The following is a 13,420-nucleotide window of genomic DNA, read 5'->3' as shown; positions in this document are numbered from 1 at the left end:
GTGTATGGTAAAAGCTATAATTCTTCATCCATTTTAAAGTCCTAAAACCTGAGATGGTCTTTAATAGAATGTGCATTCGGCTTTGCTGAATCAAACCGCTCCTTTAAACAGTAGCTGAAAAAGCTGAATTCAAAGCCACACTATGAGATTCCCCATAGGTCTCAATGGGAGCCTTTAGATCCCCCCCCCCCCGCTCTATTATGGGAAATCTTTCTAGGGCTCTTTCTCTCTCTCTCTCTCTCTCTCTCTGTGTTTTTTAAGGTAGAGGCACCAAATTTTCAGCATAGCTGCTGGTGACTGTCCTTACAAGAATGCCCAAGTTTGGTAAAGATTGGGTCAGGGGGTCCAATTTTATGGACCTCCATTGTTCCTCCATTGGAAACAGTGGAGGATGGATAGGGATTCCCATTCTGGGGGCCCATAAAATTTGGACCCTGACCCAATCTCTTCAGATTCTTCTGAGGAGAATCAGCAACTGCTACACTTAAAATATGGTACCTCTGTGTTGAAAAACAGCCCCCCAGAATGTTTCCCATAAGATATAATGGACTGAAAATGTTTCAATTCCTAGAAATACTGGTATGGAGATTTGGAATTTTTCAGGAATTCTGAAAAATTTCTGGTCCAATATACTCAAATCCAAATTTTACCCCCCCCCCAATAATGCACATCCCTATTCTTTTCTTATCTACACTTTAGTGAAATGGCCTGTAGCTGTTGTTTATCAAATGATCACCTCTGTAGTTCTACATGGGTTCTGCATATGCATAGGTGTATCACAAGGAGGTTTTTGAAACAAAAATGCCAGAGGGCATTCCTTCTCCCAGCATGATTCAGAGGTGGAGGCATAGCCTTCCCTCAGTTTCTTGTTGCTACTGCCCCTGCCATTGGAGAGAGCCAGTCTTGCTTATATTTATTAGAGTTAATGGTGGGGCAGGAGGGAAGGATGTGTGACTGCACAGGTGACCGCAGGATGAACAGCAATTACAGGCAAAGTTTTCACCATTGTGGTACTTGTGCAGCCCAACATGGGAGAATAGCAAGCTGACTTACTAAGTTGTGGATGATGGGCATAAGGTCTATGTTGAACAATGACTGGAACATTGCTGTCCAACTTCCACAACTTTCATGGCATCAACATCCACGGGGTAGTATTTTGCATCTCTGGAGAGTCTGTGGTAGCTTACAGCAGAAGCTGATTGAGCTCAAGTGTGGTAAAGGACAGTCAGCTCATGCAAGTTCATGTCATAAGCAAATACAGCATGCTGTTCATCAAGGGATTAAATGAACACAAAGCTTATAGTCTGCTCTGGATCAACAACAGGAAAAGAGCAGGTTTGTGGCTTGAAGGGTGGCACAACAGCAGAGCTTGGCAGATTCAGAAGTATGGAAAACTCATTCTATGTTTGGACATAACATTTTATTTGAAAACACTGAAATTCTGACAACTCGGAAGGTTACTATGTCAGACTACACAGGGAGACCATTGAAATCCACAAACACCAAGAAAACTTCAACAAGAAGGAAGAGACTCTGAGAATTAATAAAACTTGGCTGCCAGTAATTAAAAACACCAGAATCAAAGGCCAAGGGCATGCTAGGTTCACGGACAATGAACTCCACCCAGACACAGGGTTTGCATTCACTAAGACTGTTGCTGCTGCAGGGAATTCAAATGTGAATCACTCCCTGGACTGAAAACCCCCACTCGCAATACAATGCAGTCAACCACACCTTTGCATAGCAAGTTCCACCCAAACACTGATTGGTTCCCCACCCTGGGACATGGACAATATATACCCCACTAAACATTCCCTTCTCGCTGTACCCAATGTGTAACAGACTTCTCTCTGTGATTCACCTCTGAAGATGCCAGCCACAGATGCAGGTGAAACAAGATCTACTAGACCATGGCCACACAGCCCGGAAAACCCACAACAACCCGTTGAATCTGGCCATGAAAGCCTTCAACATCATACTACGTCACGTCATGGTTGTAGAAGCCGAACTGGCAAAGTGATGTCTTGGTTCAGATGGAACATAGAAACTGCTTTAGAGAGGAATTCAAGAGACTGTGTAGGACTGCTTTGGAGAAAAAAATGATTAGGAAAGAAGACTTGCATCTGAGACCTCAGTGTTGTTGACCATTTTGGCTGATGTCACTGAAACAAGAAAATGGTCTTCATGGTTAGAAAGTGGAAGGGGCAGGTACCCATTGGCTCAGACAGGTTGTCAATCTATTTTGTTAGTACAAGGAATAGGATTCACTGTTGAACTGGAGCCTGGAGTCTGTTTTATTACCCCAGACTGAGCAGCACTTTCAATTCGGGAGAATGGGAATGCCAGGCCAATGGTTTTCTGGCATTGCGTATGACCTGATTTACTAATTTTACACAGGAGTTTACCTGAGAGTGAATGAGCCACAGTCAAACAGACGCTGGAAGCACTTGGGTGAATGGAGGGCTAGTGAACTTCCATCTGAGATGCTTGGAGGCACCCCTCCCCCTGCACTGATCCCAAACTACTTGGGAGCAAATTGTGTGCATTTTTTGTTTGTGTTGGTGGCAAACAAACGTGTTGAAGATTAATCCCTCCATGTGGAACATTGGGGCAAGATAATTCCAATTCAACTCCCATTCACATGGATATATGCAGTTGAAAAACACAAATTTGCTGTTGGTGCCTATTGTGTGAGCAGTCTGGATAGTGGCCTCGTTAATCAGTGATTTCCCTATTTGTGTAGCTCAGTGACAGTCAGTTAGGCTATGCCTGTTTGTTTATATGAAACCTGACTGTAAAAATGCTGGTTTCCACTTGGACATTTTTCCCTGTCCCATAAGAGTGAAGGGAAAGCAACCTTAGTTAAAGAGCCTTGAATTTAAGAAAATTCATATGAGATGATGGACACCAGTGGCTGAGATGGTACTTAAATGGGCACTCTGATGGGAGAGGGGTGTTTCTGTAGCAAGAATGATCTCCAGAAATGGAGTGTTGAACGGTACCCCAACATATTGTCCACCAATGTGGTGACTGAAGAGCCTGTCCTATAAAATTAAATCTTTTCAATGGGTAATTATGACAGGCACTGGAAGATCTGAAGAACCAAAGCTGTAGTGAGTGCATGAATAGCTTGTCATACAAGGAAGACCATTACACCCAGAATCCTCTGAATAAAGATGTCTGGCTGGAGTAGGAGCAGCTGACAATCAAGTCTTGTTAGCTGGATGACTAGGAGTCTGGGGGAGAGTATATAAAAGCTCCTATGAAAATTGCCTTTTGTATGGTTTTACCTTCACTTGCAAGTTCAAGGTAAGGTGGACATCGGATTGCAATTTTGGTTTGTTGTCTGGCACAATTAACCAGTTGTTGAAGTACAGGTAAATCTTGCACCCAAGCCTGCGTATGGAGATCACAACAATGGTCGTTACTTTGGTGAATACTCTAGGTCTAGGAGCTGTTGTTGGCCTGAAAAGTAGGTGGTTTTAACATGGAAGTAATCATCCAGTATGTCCAGAATCATGATAAAGATGTTTGGAAGAAACAGATGTAGGACATCGGATAGAAAACATTGTGAAGAACAGCGTTGCACTTACCTGTAAGTGTTGTTCATTGAGTGGTCTGTCATGATAAATAAAACAAAGGTTCACGAAGTCATTTTCTAGGCAGCAAAAGGTTTGCCCAGCAACAAGGGCCAGGAGCTGGGAAGTCTGGGGGCAACCAGCTAGTTGACCTTTAATGTGATTGGTGCATTCAACTGTGACTCTGGTCCAATGGGAGACTGTTGCCAGGAAAAGTACCTAGCTTGAATATATAAAGCTGTGCATTGTATATATGCAGTATTCTCTTCTATTCTAGTCTTCTAGACTGCTCTAGCTTAGTGTTATAGTATTGCTGAAGTGTTCTGTATAGCATTGTAGACTTAACTAGTATAGTCTTGTGTAACCTTGCAACTGCTAAGTAAAACAGTCGGAAAGAACATCTTGCGTGGACAGTTTTCTTTTCCTAAAGTGACAGGAGGCTGCAGTGTGTGCAGGAAGACTACTAGACCTTCTCTACTCTAAGTAGCCCTGCTTTAAGTTTGCTGATAGATTCTGGGCCCAGACGCCAGGTCTACTTGGGAGTAAGACAGAAGACCTAGTTCAAATAATGAGTTGTAGTGCAGCAGTTTGGAACAGAGCTGAAGATGGTGTTTGCAGCAGCATGTATGCCCTTTGAGCAACTCAATGCAAGCAACTGCATGTCCTGGGCTTGTAAGATGCAGAACTACCTAATCAGAGAAGACTTATGGACTGTGGCGGAGGCAACTCCAGCAGCTGATGATGCAGCTGGTAAGCGAGCAGATGAGAAAGCCCGAGCCTCAATAGTCCTGGCTGTGGAGAATTCTCAGCTCCAGTATATTTGGGACTCTGGCAGTGTAAAGGAGTCCTGGGAAGCACTCAAGAGAATTTATCAAAAGGAAAGTCGAGCCACAGAAAGGAAACCAATGGAAGCCAATCCTGGTAACAGACATCACCCTGATGTGAAACCTCCTGCAACAATGCCTGTCAAGATCTATGCAGTGAGAAGGTATTTCACCTGTGGATCCATAGATCACCTAGCCTGGAATTTTCCAGATGCCAGAAGAAAGCAGACGATACAAGGCCAGAAGGGGCAGAAGGGGAGATCTACAAACTACAAGAAGAATGACCGGTATGAATCTGCTTTGCTGGTGACCAAGGCTTCTGAAGAGCAACAGAATTCCTGGTTAATGGACAGTGCTTGCACAGCACACGGTGTCAACAAAAGACGTCTAGTTCGTGATGAGACTGCAACTAATGTTTCCCATATGAGTCTTACAGATGACTCAACTAGCGAGGTAAAAGTGCAAGGGGCTGTATATGTGCCTTCCCTTGGCAAAAACGTAACTAATGTCCTATTTGTTCCACAACTTGACTTTTGCCTACTGAGTGTGGGATGTTTAACTCAAGAGGGTATAGAGTTGAATTTAAAAATGACATGTGCTATGTGAATAAGCAAAATGTTAATTGTGCAAAAGGGCAACTGAAAGAAAATATGTTGCATCATATGATTCCCAAGGGCAGTGGGAGTGTAAAACAACTGTCTAGTTTGACCAACAAGCCATGCCATGATAACTGTGTTCATGAACTGCACCATGTACTTGGACATGCAGGGTGGTCCACAATTAAGCAGCTAGCAAAGGTCTGTGATATTGATGTAAAACACTGTAAACACTAACTAGAATGCTCTGTGTGCAGTGAATGTAAGGTGAAGTCTGACCTACCCTGTACCAAAAGTGAGCAACAGACAGCCAGAAAGGCTATTTGCCTTGGTACATGCAGACTTGGCAGGTCCTTTCACACCTAGTCAAGGAAATGCTCAATATATTCTTAATAGTTGATGATTACAGCAGGTACTCATATTGTTTACTGCTTAAATAAAAGTTAGAGGCATGTGAAAAATTTAAAAACTGGGTTACCATGATAGAAAGAAAATTTCTCTATAAGGTGGCAAGTCTACAGGCTGACTGTGGAGGGGATTTCATGAGTAATAAATGTCAGTCTTGGTTGGAAACCAAGGGGATTGTGCACTGACAAACCAATCCATACACTCCTCAGGAGAATGGAATCTCTGAGAGAAAGGGATTCTACAGGTGACGAGGTGTTGTATACTTCAGGATGCTAAACTTCCTTTTCATTACTGGGGGGAAGCTGTCTGTGCTACAACACACGTAATCAATGGCTTATGGAGCTCAAGCATAAATGAGACTCCACACTTCATGCTGTTTGGGAAGAAACCATCCCTAAAACATCTGAGAAAGCTTGGGAGCTTTGCAAATGTGTTAATTCCCAGTGCACAAAGGCTGAAGGGGAAACAGAAATGGCAAAAAATGAAATTTGTTGGCTATGCTGAAAATTGTAAAGGTTACAGATTTACTTTGGGTTATGGAAATGTGGTGATCTCAAGAAGTGCCAATTTTGAGCGGCATTCAGGATGGGAACATGCCCATGACAACTCAGAAGTATTTCTACCTTCTTTAACTGAGCAGTCAGCCGGCGCTGAAGTTAGTGATCAGAACACTCCAACTTCCCCAGATCAAGGTCACTCTAACATTCCTAAAGAGATGGAGGGAGAGAGTAGTTCAGATACTGAAAAAGAGGGAGAGAGCAGTTCAGATACTGAAAGAAGAGGAAGAGAAACAATATAGTGTGGATTTTCCCAGAATTTCAAACAGGGAAAATAAAGGTATACCTCCAGAAAGGTATGGGTCTACACATGTGGTCAGAGTTTGTCAGACCTGGGTAGGACCACAAAGTTTTCAGGAGATGCTACAGAGAAATCCTGTTGAAGAAAAGCATTGGAATGCTGCCATGGATGCAGAGTTTGAATCTCTGATGCAGCAAAATGTGTTTGAGGTGGTAGATCAGCCAGACAATCAAAAAGTGATTGGTGTATATAGAAAGAAAACTCTACCTGATGGAAAGTTCAAATACAAAGCCAGATTGGTAGCACAAGGCTTTGGACAACAATATCTGGAAAACTTTGATCAAACATATTCACCTACAGCTAAGGTTGAGTCCATGAGACTAATCATGACACTAGCTGTACAGAAAGGGTGGAAAACGAAACATTTTGATTTTCAATGTGCTTATCTGCATGCCCCTTTAACTGAAAATGTTTATATGAAACCTGCACCAGGTTATGCTGTAAAAACAGGCAAGGTTTATAAGCTGAACAAGTCTTTCTATGGTCTTAGATAAGCAGCTCAGAACTGGAATAATTGTTTACATGATGGCCTGTGAAAATTAGGATTCAAAAGAAATATTGCAGATTCTTGTGTATACACAAAAGGAACAGGTAAAGAGGTAGTGATTTTCATTATCTATGTGTAGATGACATGTGAGTGACAGCTCTTACAGATAGACCAGGGGTAGGGAACCTGCGGCTCAAGAGCCGCATGCGGCTCTTTTGCCCTTGCACTTCGGCTCCACGAGCCGAGCTGCCGGCTTCATCCTTGCCTGCCCTGCAGGCAGCAGGGCGGGCGCACCAACTGCCCACGGACAGCTGGGCCACGCCGCAGGTTTCCCCTCTCGCCCGCCCTGTTGGGACGGGGCAGACGCTTTCCCGGCGGGCGGCGAGGCCAAACCGCCAGCTTCATCCTTGCCCGCCCTGCAGGCCGCAGGGCGGGCACACCAATTGCCCGTGGACAGCTGGGCCGCGCAGCAGGCTTCCCCTCTCGCCTGCCCCGTTGGAGCGGGGCGGGCGCTTTCCCGGTGGCCGGCGAGGCCGAGCCGCTGGCCCCATCCTTGCCCGCCCTGCAGGCAGCAGGGCGGGCGCATCCATGCGCTTCTCAAAATGAGTGAAGTAAAGTATGCATAGACCAGGCCGAGCCACTGGCCCCAACCTTGCCCGCACTGCAGGCAAAGGGCGGGCGCAACCATGCACTTCTCAGAATGAGTGGAATAAAAGGTTAAAAAACCCCAATATATACAGTGTTATCTTTATTTTAAATGTCAAAAATTATTTGCGGCTCCAAGTGTTTTCTTTTCCCGTGGAAAACGGGTCCAAATGGCTCTTTGAGTGTTAAAGGTTCCCTACCCCTGAGATAGACAAATCACTGATGTTTTTGAGAAACTAAGTAAAACATTTCAGGTGAAAGATTTGGGTTACATTAAAACATATCTAGGAATAGAGATATCCAGAACATCAGAAGGAAACCTCCTGTTAAGTCAGAAAGAGAAAATAAAAGACCTGATTCATAGAACTGGTCTAGAGAATGCCAAAATTGCTAAAACTCCAATGGTTACAGAGTTTACCAAAAATGACAACAATTCTGATGAGAAACTATTTGAAAAGCCAGACCTATATTGCTCTATCATTGGAAGTTTATTACACATAGCCAATTGGACACGAGCAGATATCATGTATGCTGTAAGTTATCTAAGTAGAAAAGTGTCTAAACCAACGCAACATGCTTGGCAAGGTGTAAAGAGAATCATAAGATATCTCAAAGGTACACAGCAACATTGTCTAGTGATTGCACCTGACAAAACAAATGTGCTGAAAGCAACAGCAGATAGTTCTTTTGCAAATGATGCTGATAGAAAATCCTGTACCGGGTATATTGTGAAGTATGCTAATACACTGATTGTATGGAGATCAAGAAAGCAGACAAATATTGCCTTATCAACTTCAGAAGCAGAATATAGTGCTCTGAGTGAAACTTGTACAGAATTAAGAACATAAGAACAAGCCAGCTGGATCAGACCAAAGTCCATCTCGTCCAGCTCTCTGCTACTCGCAGTGGCCCACCAGGTGCCTTTGGGAGCTCACATGTAGGATGTGAACGCAATGGCCTTCTTCGGCTGTTGCTCCCGATCACCTGGTCTGTTAAGGCATTTGCAATCTCAGATCAAGGAGGATCAAGATTGGTAGCCATAAATTGACTTCTCCTCCATAAATCTGCCCAAGCCCCTTTTAAAGCTATCCAGGTTAGTGGCCATCACCACCTCCTGTGGCAGCATATTCCAAACACCAATCACACGTTGCGTGAAGAAGTGTTTCCTTTTATTAGTCCTAATTCTTCCCCCCAGCATTTTCAAATGAATGCCCCTCTGGTTCTAGTATTGTGAGAAAGAGAGAAAAATTTCTCTCTGTCAACATTTTCTACCCCATGCATAATTTTGTAGACTTCAATCATATCCCCCCTCAGCCGCCTCCTCTCCAAACTAAAGAGTCCCGAACGCTGCAGCCCTCTCCCTCATAGGAAGGTGCTCCAGTCCCTCAATCATCCTTTGTTGCCCTTCTCTGCACCTTTTTTCTATCTCCTCAATATCCTTTTTTGAGATGCGCGCGCACCAGAACTGGACACAGTACCTCCAGCGCGTCAGCATCTCACTGCTTTATATAAGGGCATGACAATCCTTGCAGTTTTATTATCAATTCCTTTTTTAATGATCCCCAGCATAGAGTTTGCCTTTTTTTACAGCTGCCATGGCATTGAGTTGACATTCCCATGGAACTATCAACTAAGACACCTAAAATCGCTTCCTGGTCTGTGACTGATAGCACTGACCCCTGTAGCGTGTATGTGAAGTTTGGATTTTTTGCCCCTTTGTGCATCACTTTACATTTTTGCTACATTGAACTGCATTTGCCATTTCTGGGCCCACTCACCTAATTTATCAAGGTCCGCTTGGAGCTCTTCGCAATCCTTTGTGGTTCTCACCACGCTACATAATTTGGTATCATCTGCAAACTTGGCCACCACGCTACCCACCCCTACTTGGATAAAACAATGGATAAAACAACTCTTGAAAGATCTGAATGTAAAATATATTGAACCTACAGTTGTTCAGGTTGAGTCACAAACTTGTATTAGTCTTGCAGAGACAGAAAACTTGAAAACCAGAACCAAATACATTGGTGTTAGACACCAGAATGTGAAACAAATGGTACAGAACAAAATTATTATTTTGTCCTATGTGGAAAGTGAACAATCAAGCTGATATGTTCACTAAAGCTGTACCTAAACTGAAATCTGAACTAATGTTACCATTATTGCAACTGCTAAGTAAAACCTTCCTATTGGAACGAACATCTTGCATGGACAGTTTTCTTTTTCCTAAAGTGATAGGAGGCTGCAGTGTGTGCAGGAAGATTACTAGACCTTCTTCTCTACTCTAAGTAGCTCCGCTTTAAGTCTGCTGATATGGTCTTCTGTGCAGGGATACATGGGACTGTGCATGCGCAGAGCCAGCTGCTGAGAATTCTGTCAAGTCTCTGTAAGCTTTGCTACTAAGAGCACCCCTCCCCCCACCCATGGCGTTGAGGGGCTGTTTTCTTTCTCAAATGCTCACATGATGGCTCGGAGCGGAGGAGCTCTCTTCCCTCAATTCTCTTTTTGCTGTCGCAAGGACTGGATACGTTTTAGCTCTGCTGTGAAGCTGCCTAGTTTGTCATGGAGAAAAAATTAGCCTCTTTAGTCAAAAAATGTGCCAAATGTGGCAGTAAGATGGTCAAAAATGATGGCTGTACAGATTGCCTGCTTTGCTTAGGCAAAGGTTCCATTCCAGCCACTCGCAAGGCGTGTGCCAAACTAATGCCCCAAATTTGCGAAGAGCAGTTGGCGTGCTTGAAAACTTTTTGTGTTTGTAAGCCATTTTGTTTTACAGGAATCCATTAAGATATCTCAGATCAAGAATTAGTCTTACTCTCCCAACCCCTTATTTACTAGAAAATATCTGGAACAAAAGCTTTGGCACTACTGGGTGTTGAGGGTTTTTCAGGCTGTGTGCCCATGTAAGTTTCTCCTTCCTCATGTTATTCAGGACTTTTTCAGTTTTATAATAATGCCTTTAATAGGCATTATATTTTAAGTTTTAGTACTAAACTAGTCTGCCCTCAAAAGGGAGATCATCAGTTTTGGCATAAATCTGATTTGGTGGTGCCGTTGAGCATAGCCAGGAATAGCGGTAGTGGAAAATGCTGTGGTGAGCCTGTGCCACACCATCAGCTATATACATTGTAAAAATCAGATGCTTAGAGAGCTTTGAAACCTATTTCTTGCCCAAGATTGTCCAGCATTGTCAAATTTGTTATAGGGTGCTGAAAGAGTTTGGAGGCATCCTTCATGTTTTGTTCTGAGCAAATGTGGTGTAGTGGTTAAGAACGGCAGACTACTACATGGGAGACCTGTGTTTGAATCATGCCATCAAAGCTCTCTGAGTGATCTTGGGTCAGTCACTCTCTCAACCTAACTTCAAAAGGCTGTTGTGAGGATAAAATGGAGAACAATGTAAACTGATTTGGGTCCCCATTGAGAAATATGGGGTACAAATAAATGAAATGAAATAAATTGTTGTGGGCTACCCAGGATCTGTGAAGCTGGGGCATGCAGAAGCCTCCTCTGAGAGCAGACAGATGAGGCTGGCCCAAGTTTACAACCAACAATGGGTGACCCACAGGAGGAAGTGGCTCCATTGGTATTAGATCTTCACCCCAAGGCCAGCATATCACTGTTGCAGCCCCCGGTCCTGTAATGGAGTAGCCACAGCAATTAGAATCACCCTGTTGTCACCTCAGCTCGTGGAATGCTGGAGAAGCGGCGCTAGAAGGAATTCACAACGGCTGGCTGGCAGTTCTACAGCATTCCGCTCCAGCTAGTGAGGATGAGTACGCATAGGAATTTGCGGCTAGTGAAATTGCTGTTTGTCATGTACTCTGATTTGCTTTAATTATCTGTACCTTCTTGAGAATGACTCAGAATGGGTTGAGGATTGACAATGGTATATAAGCAACAGGTGAGAGGCAGACTGGTGTAGAAGCAAAGCATCTGTGACCTGCTGATTACACTGCAGTTGCTACCCATCGTATTTGCCACCTGCTGACTCTGCTGTGCTGCCACCATGATTGTCTTTTCCACGTGAACCTCAACTCTGAATGCCATGCTAGCTCTTTTGGACTTGTTGCTTTGGTATATTGACATCCTATGTTTTCGACTAGAACTTTTGCACTATTTTCCATCTGGTGCACCTTTCACCAAATACGATGGCATTGTGCTCATCAGTGCTAGTGTTTGAAACCTGCTTATTTAATGTTTTAATAGGAGTGGGGCATAAATAATCTGCAGGCTAAAGGAATTTAGGTAAGTTTTAGTCAGGGTCTCACTGGGGCCTCTAGTAAGCCATCCATTATTGGAAGATTCTGGGTGGGAGAAGAAGAGATGCTAGTCTCTAGAGATTGTGCCATATGAAGGACAGTGGAAGACATCAGCTGGATTGGATCTGAACAGAGCTTGTTGATCCCATTTCTGGATCATAATAGCTATAACAGAGATTATCATACAGACATCACAACAAGGATATATGACAGTATACTGTCAGATCTGACTGACATAATGGATCTAGGCATCAGAGGGATGAACTCACCTTCTACCATTAAACACGTTGACATAGGAAAGTGGCCTACCAGTGAAGATATTCTCAGAATCAGCACCACTTTGAGGACGCACTCCAGAACCAAGTCATTATCATGGGAAGAAGTCAGAGCCAAGGGCACTTTGGATGAGGCAACTTCTTGGAATCTTTATGCTTGTGTCAAGCCTTTTCAGATAGCAGTTTTGAGGCTGTACATCTGGAAAATGCTGGAGTAGGAGGCTGGGTCACATTCAGAGCTGCGATAGGAACCATCAGAATCAATAGTGCTTGAATCTTTTTTTCTGGAACATGAAACAGTGTAGTGCTCTGACAGTTTTCCAAAGCTGTGCCAGAGTTTTCCCATAAAGCAGACTTGAAGTGTCAGGTTCAATCATGCCTTGCCTTTGGTATAAATTGGCTTCCCAGAAGGCATTTGGAAATATATCCTTCATCTGGGCATAGTATACATACACAGTAATCACTGATGTGAGTAACTTTTTGCAACACAGAACATAGTTTTTGAAAAGAGCAATTTGGGTCACATTGTCTAAGGCCTATCTTTATAGTATAATTTTTTCAAGATTTCCTTTCAAATACTGACCAATCCAGTTTGTGGGATTTGTGCCTCGCTGGGCATGTACATCTTGAGATGAGTGTCTTGGGCTATATTTTTTTGCTGACTAATGATAATATAAATCTTCTAAAATTTGTCTTCAAATATCAACCAGTTCAATGTGAGAGGTTTCTGAGTTGCAGGTCATAGAAGCCTGGAAAGAGTGTCATGGGCCATATTCTTGAGGCCTTGCTTTGTAAAATATTTTTTCTTCAAATATTGACCAATTCTGATTTTTTAAAGTTCTATTTTTTTTGGTGGAATGTGGGGTTCTTCACTGGAAAGGTCTTCAACAAAATGAGCTTCATGAGAGTGAACCTCTCTCAGCAGTGGCAGAGAGACAACGGGAAAGATGGGAAAGCTGCATGGGGGAGACCTTGCTGAGCTTCAGAAAGCTTGCTGTGGTAGACCTGTGCATACGCAGAAGAACCCACGTGTACGACAACACTGAACTAGGAACTTATGAAAAATTTTAACAATCATGTCTGAAAGCCTTGAGGAAATCATGGATTTACGTTGTGGGTGGCTCCTTTATTTTAAAAATTATTTATTTTAAATCCTGCCTTCCTACCTGAGACAGGACTTCAACGCAATTGTCAAGTTCATAAGAACATGAGAATTCTTACAACAGACAAAAGTCTGCGTGCTCTTTTTAACAGTGTTCAGCCAGATGTCTGTGGAAGCCCACAAGCAAGGCATGAAGATGATGGCTATTGCTTCTTGTTGTGTCTGAACAAGAAATTGTTACTTTGAGTAATTTTCACATTGAAGGTTAATCATTTAAACTGTTTTGATGGATCAGAAAGAAACTAGCAGCATGGACATCTGCTTCCTTTCATCAATTGCTTCAAAAGTTTCAACTTCCATTAGACAGTCACAATTTTAAAACAAA

This window comes from Sphaerodactylus townsendi, linkage group LG08 (assembly GCF_021028975.2).
Source record: "Sphaerodactylus townsendi isolate TG3544 linkage group LG08, MPM_Stown_v2.3, whole genome shotgun sequence".
Classification (NCBI taxonomy): Eukaryota; Metazoa; Chordata; class Lepidosauria; order Squamata; family Sphaerodactylidae; genus Sphaerodactylus; species Sphaerodactylus townsendi.
Note: the sequence above shows the minus strand (reverse complement) of the source record.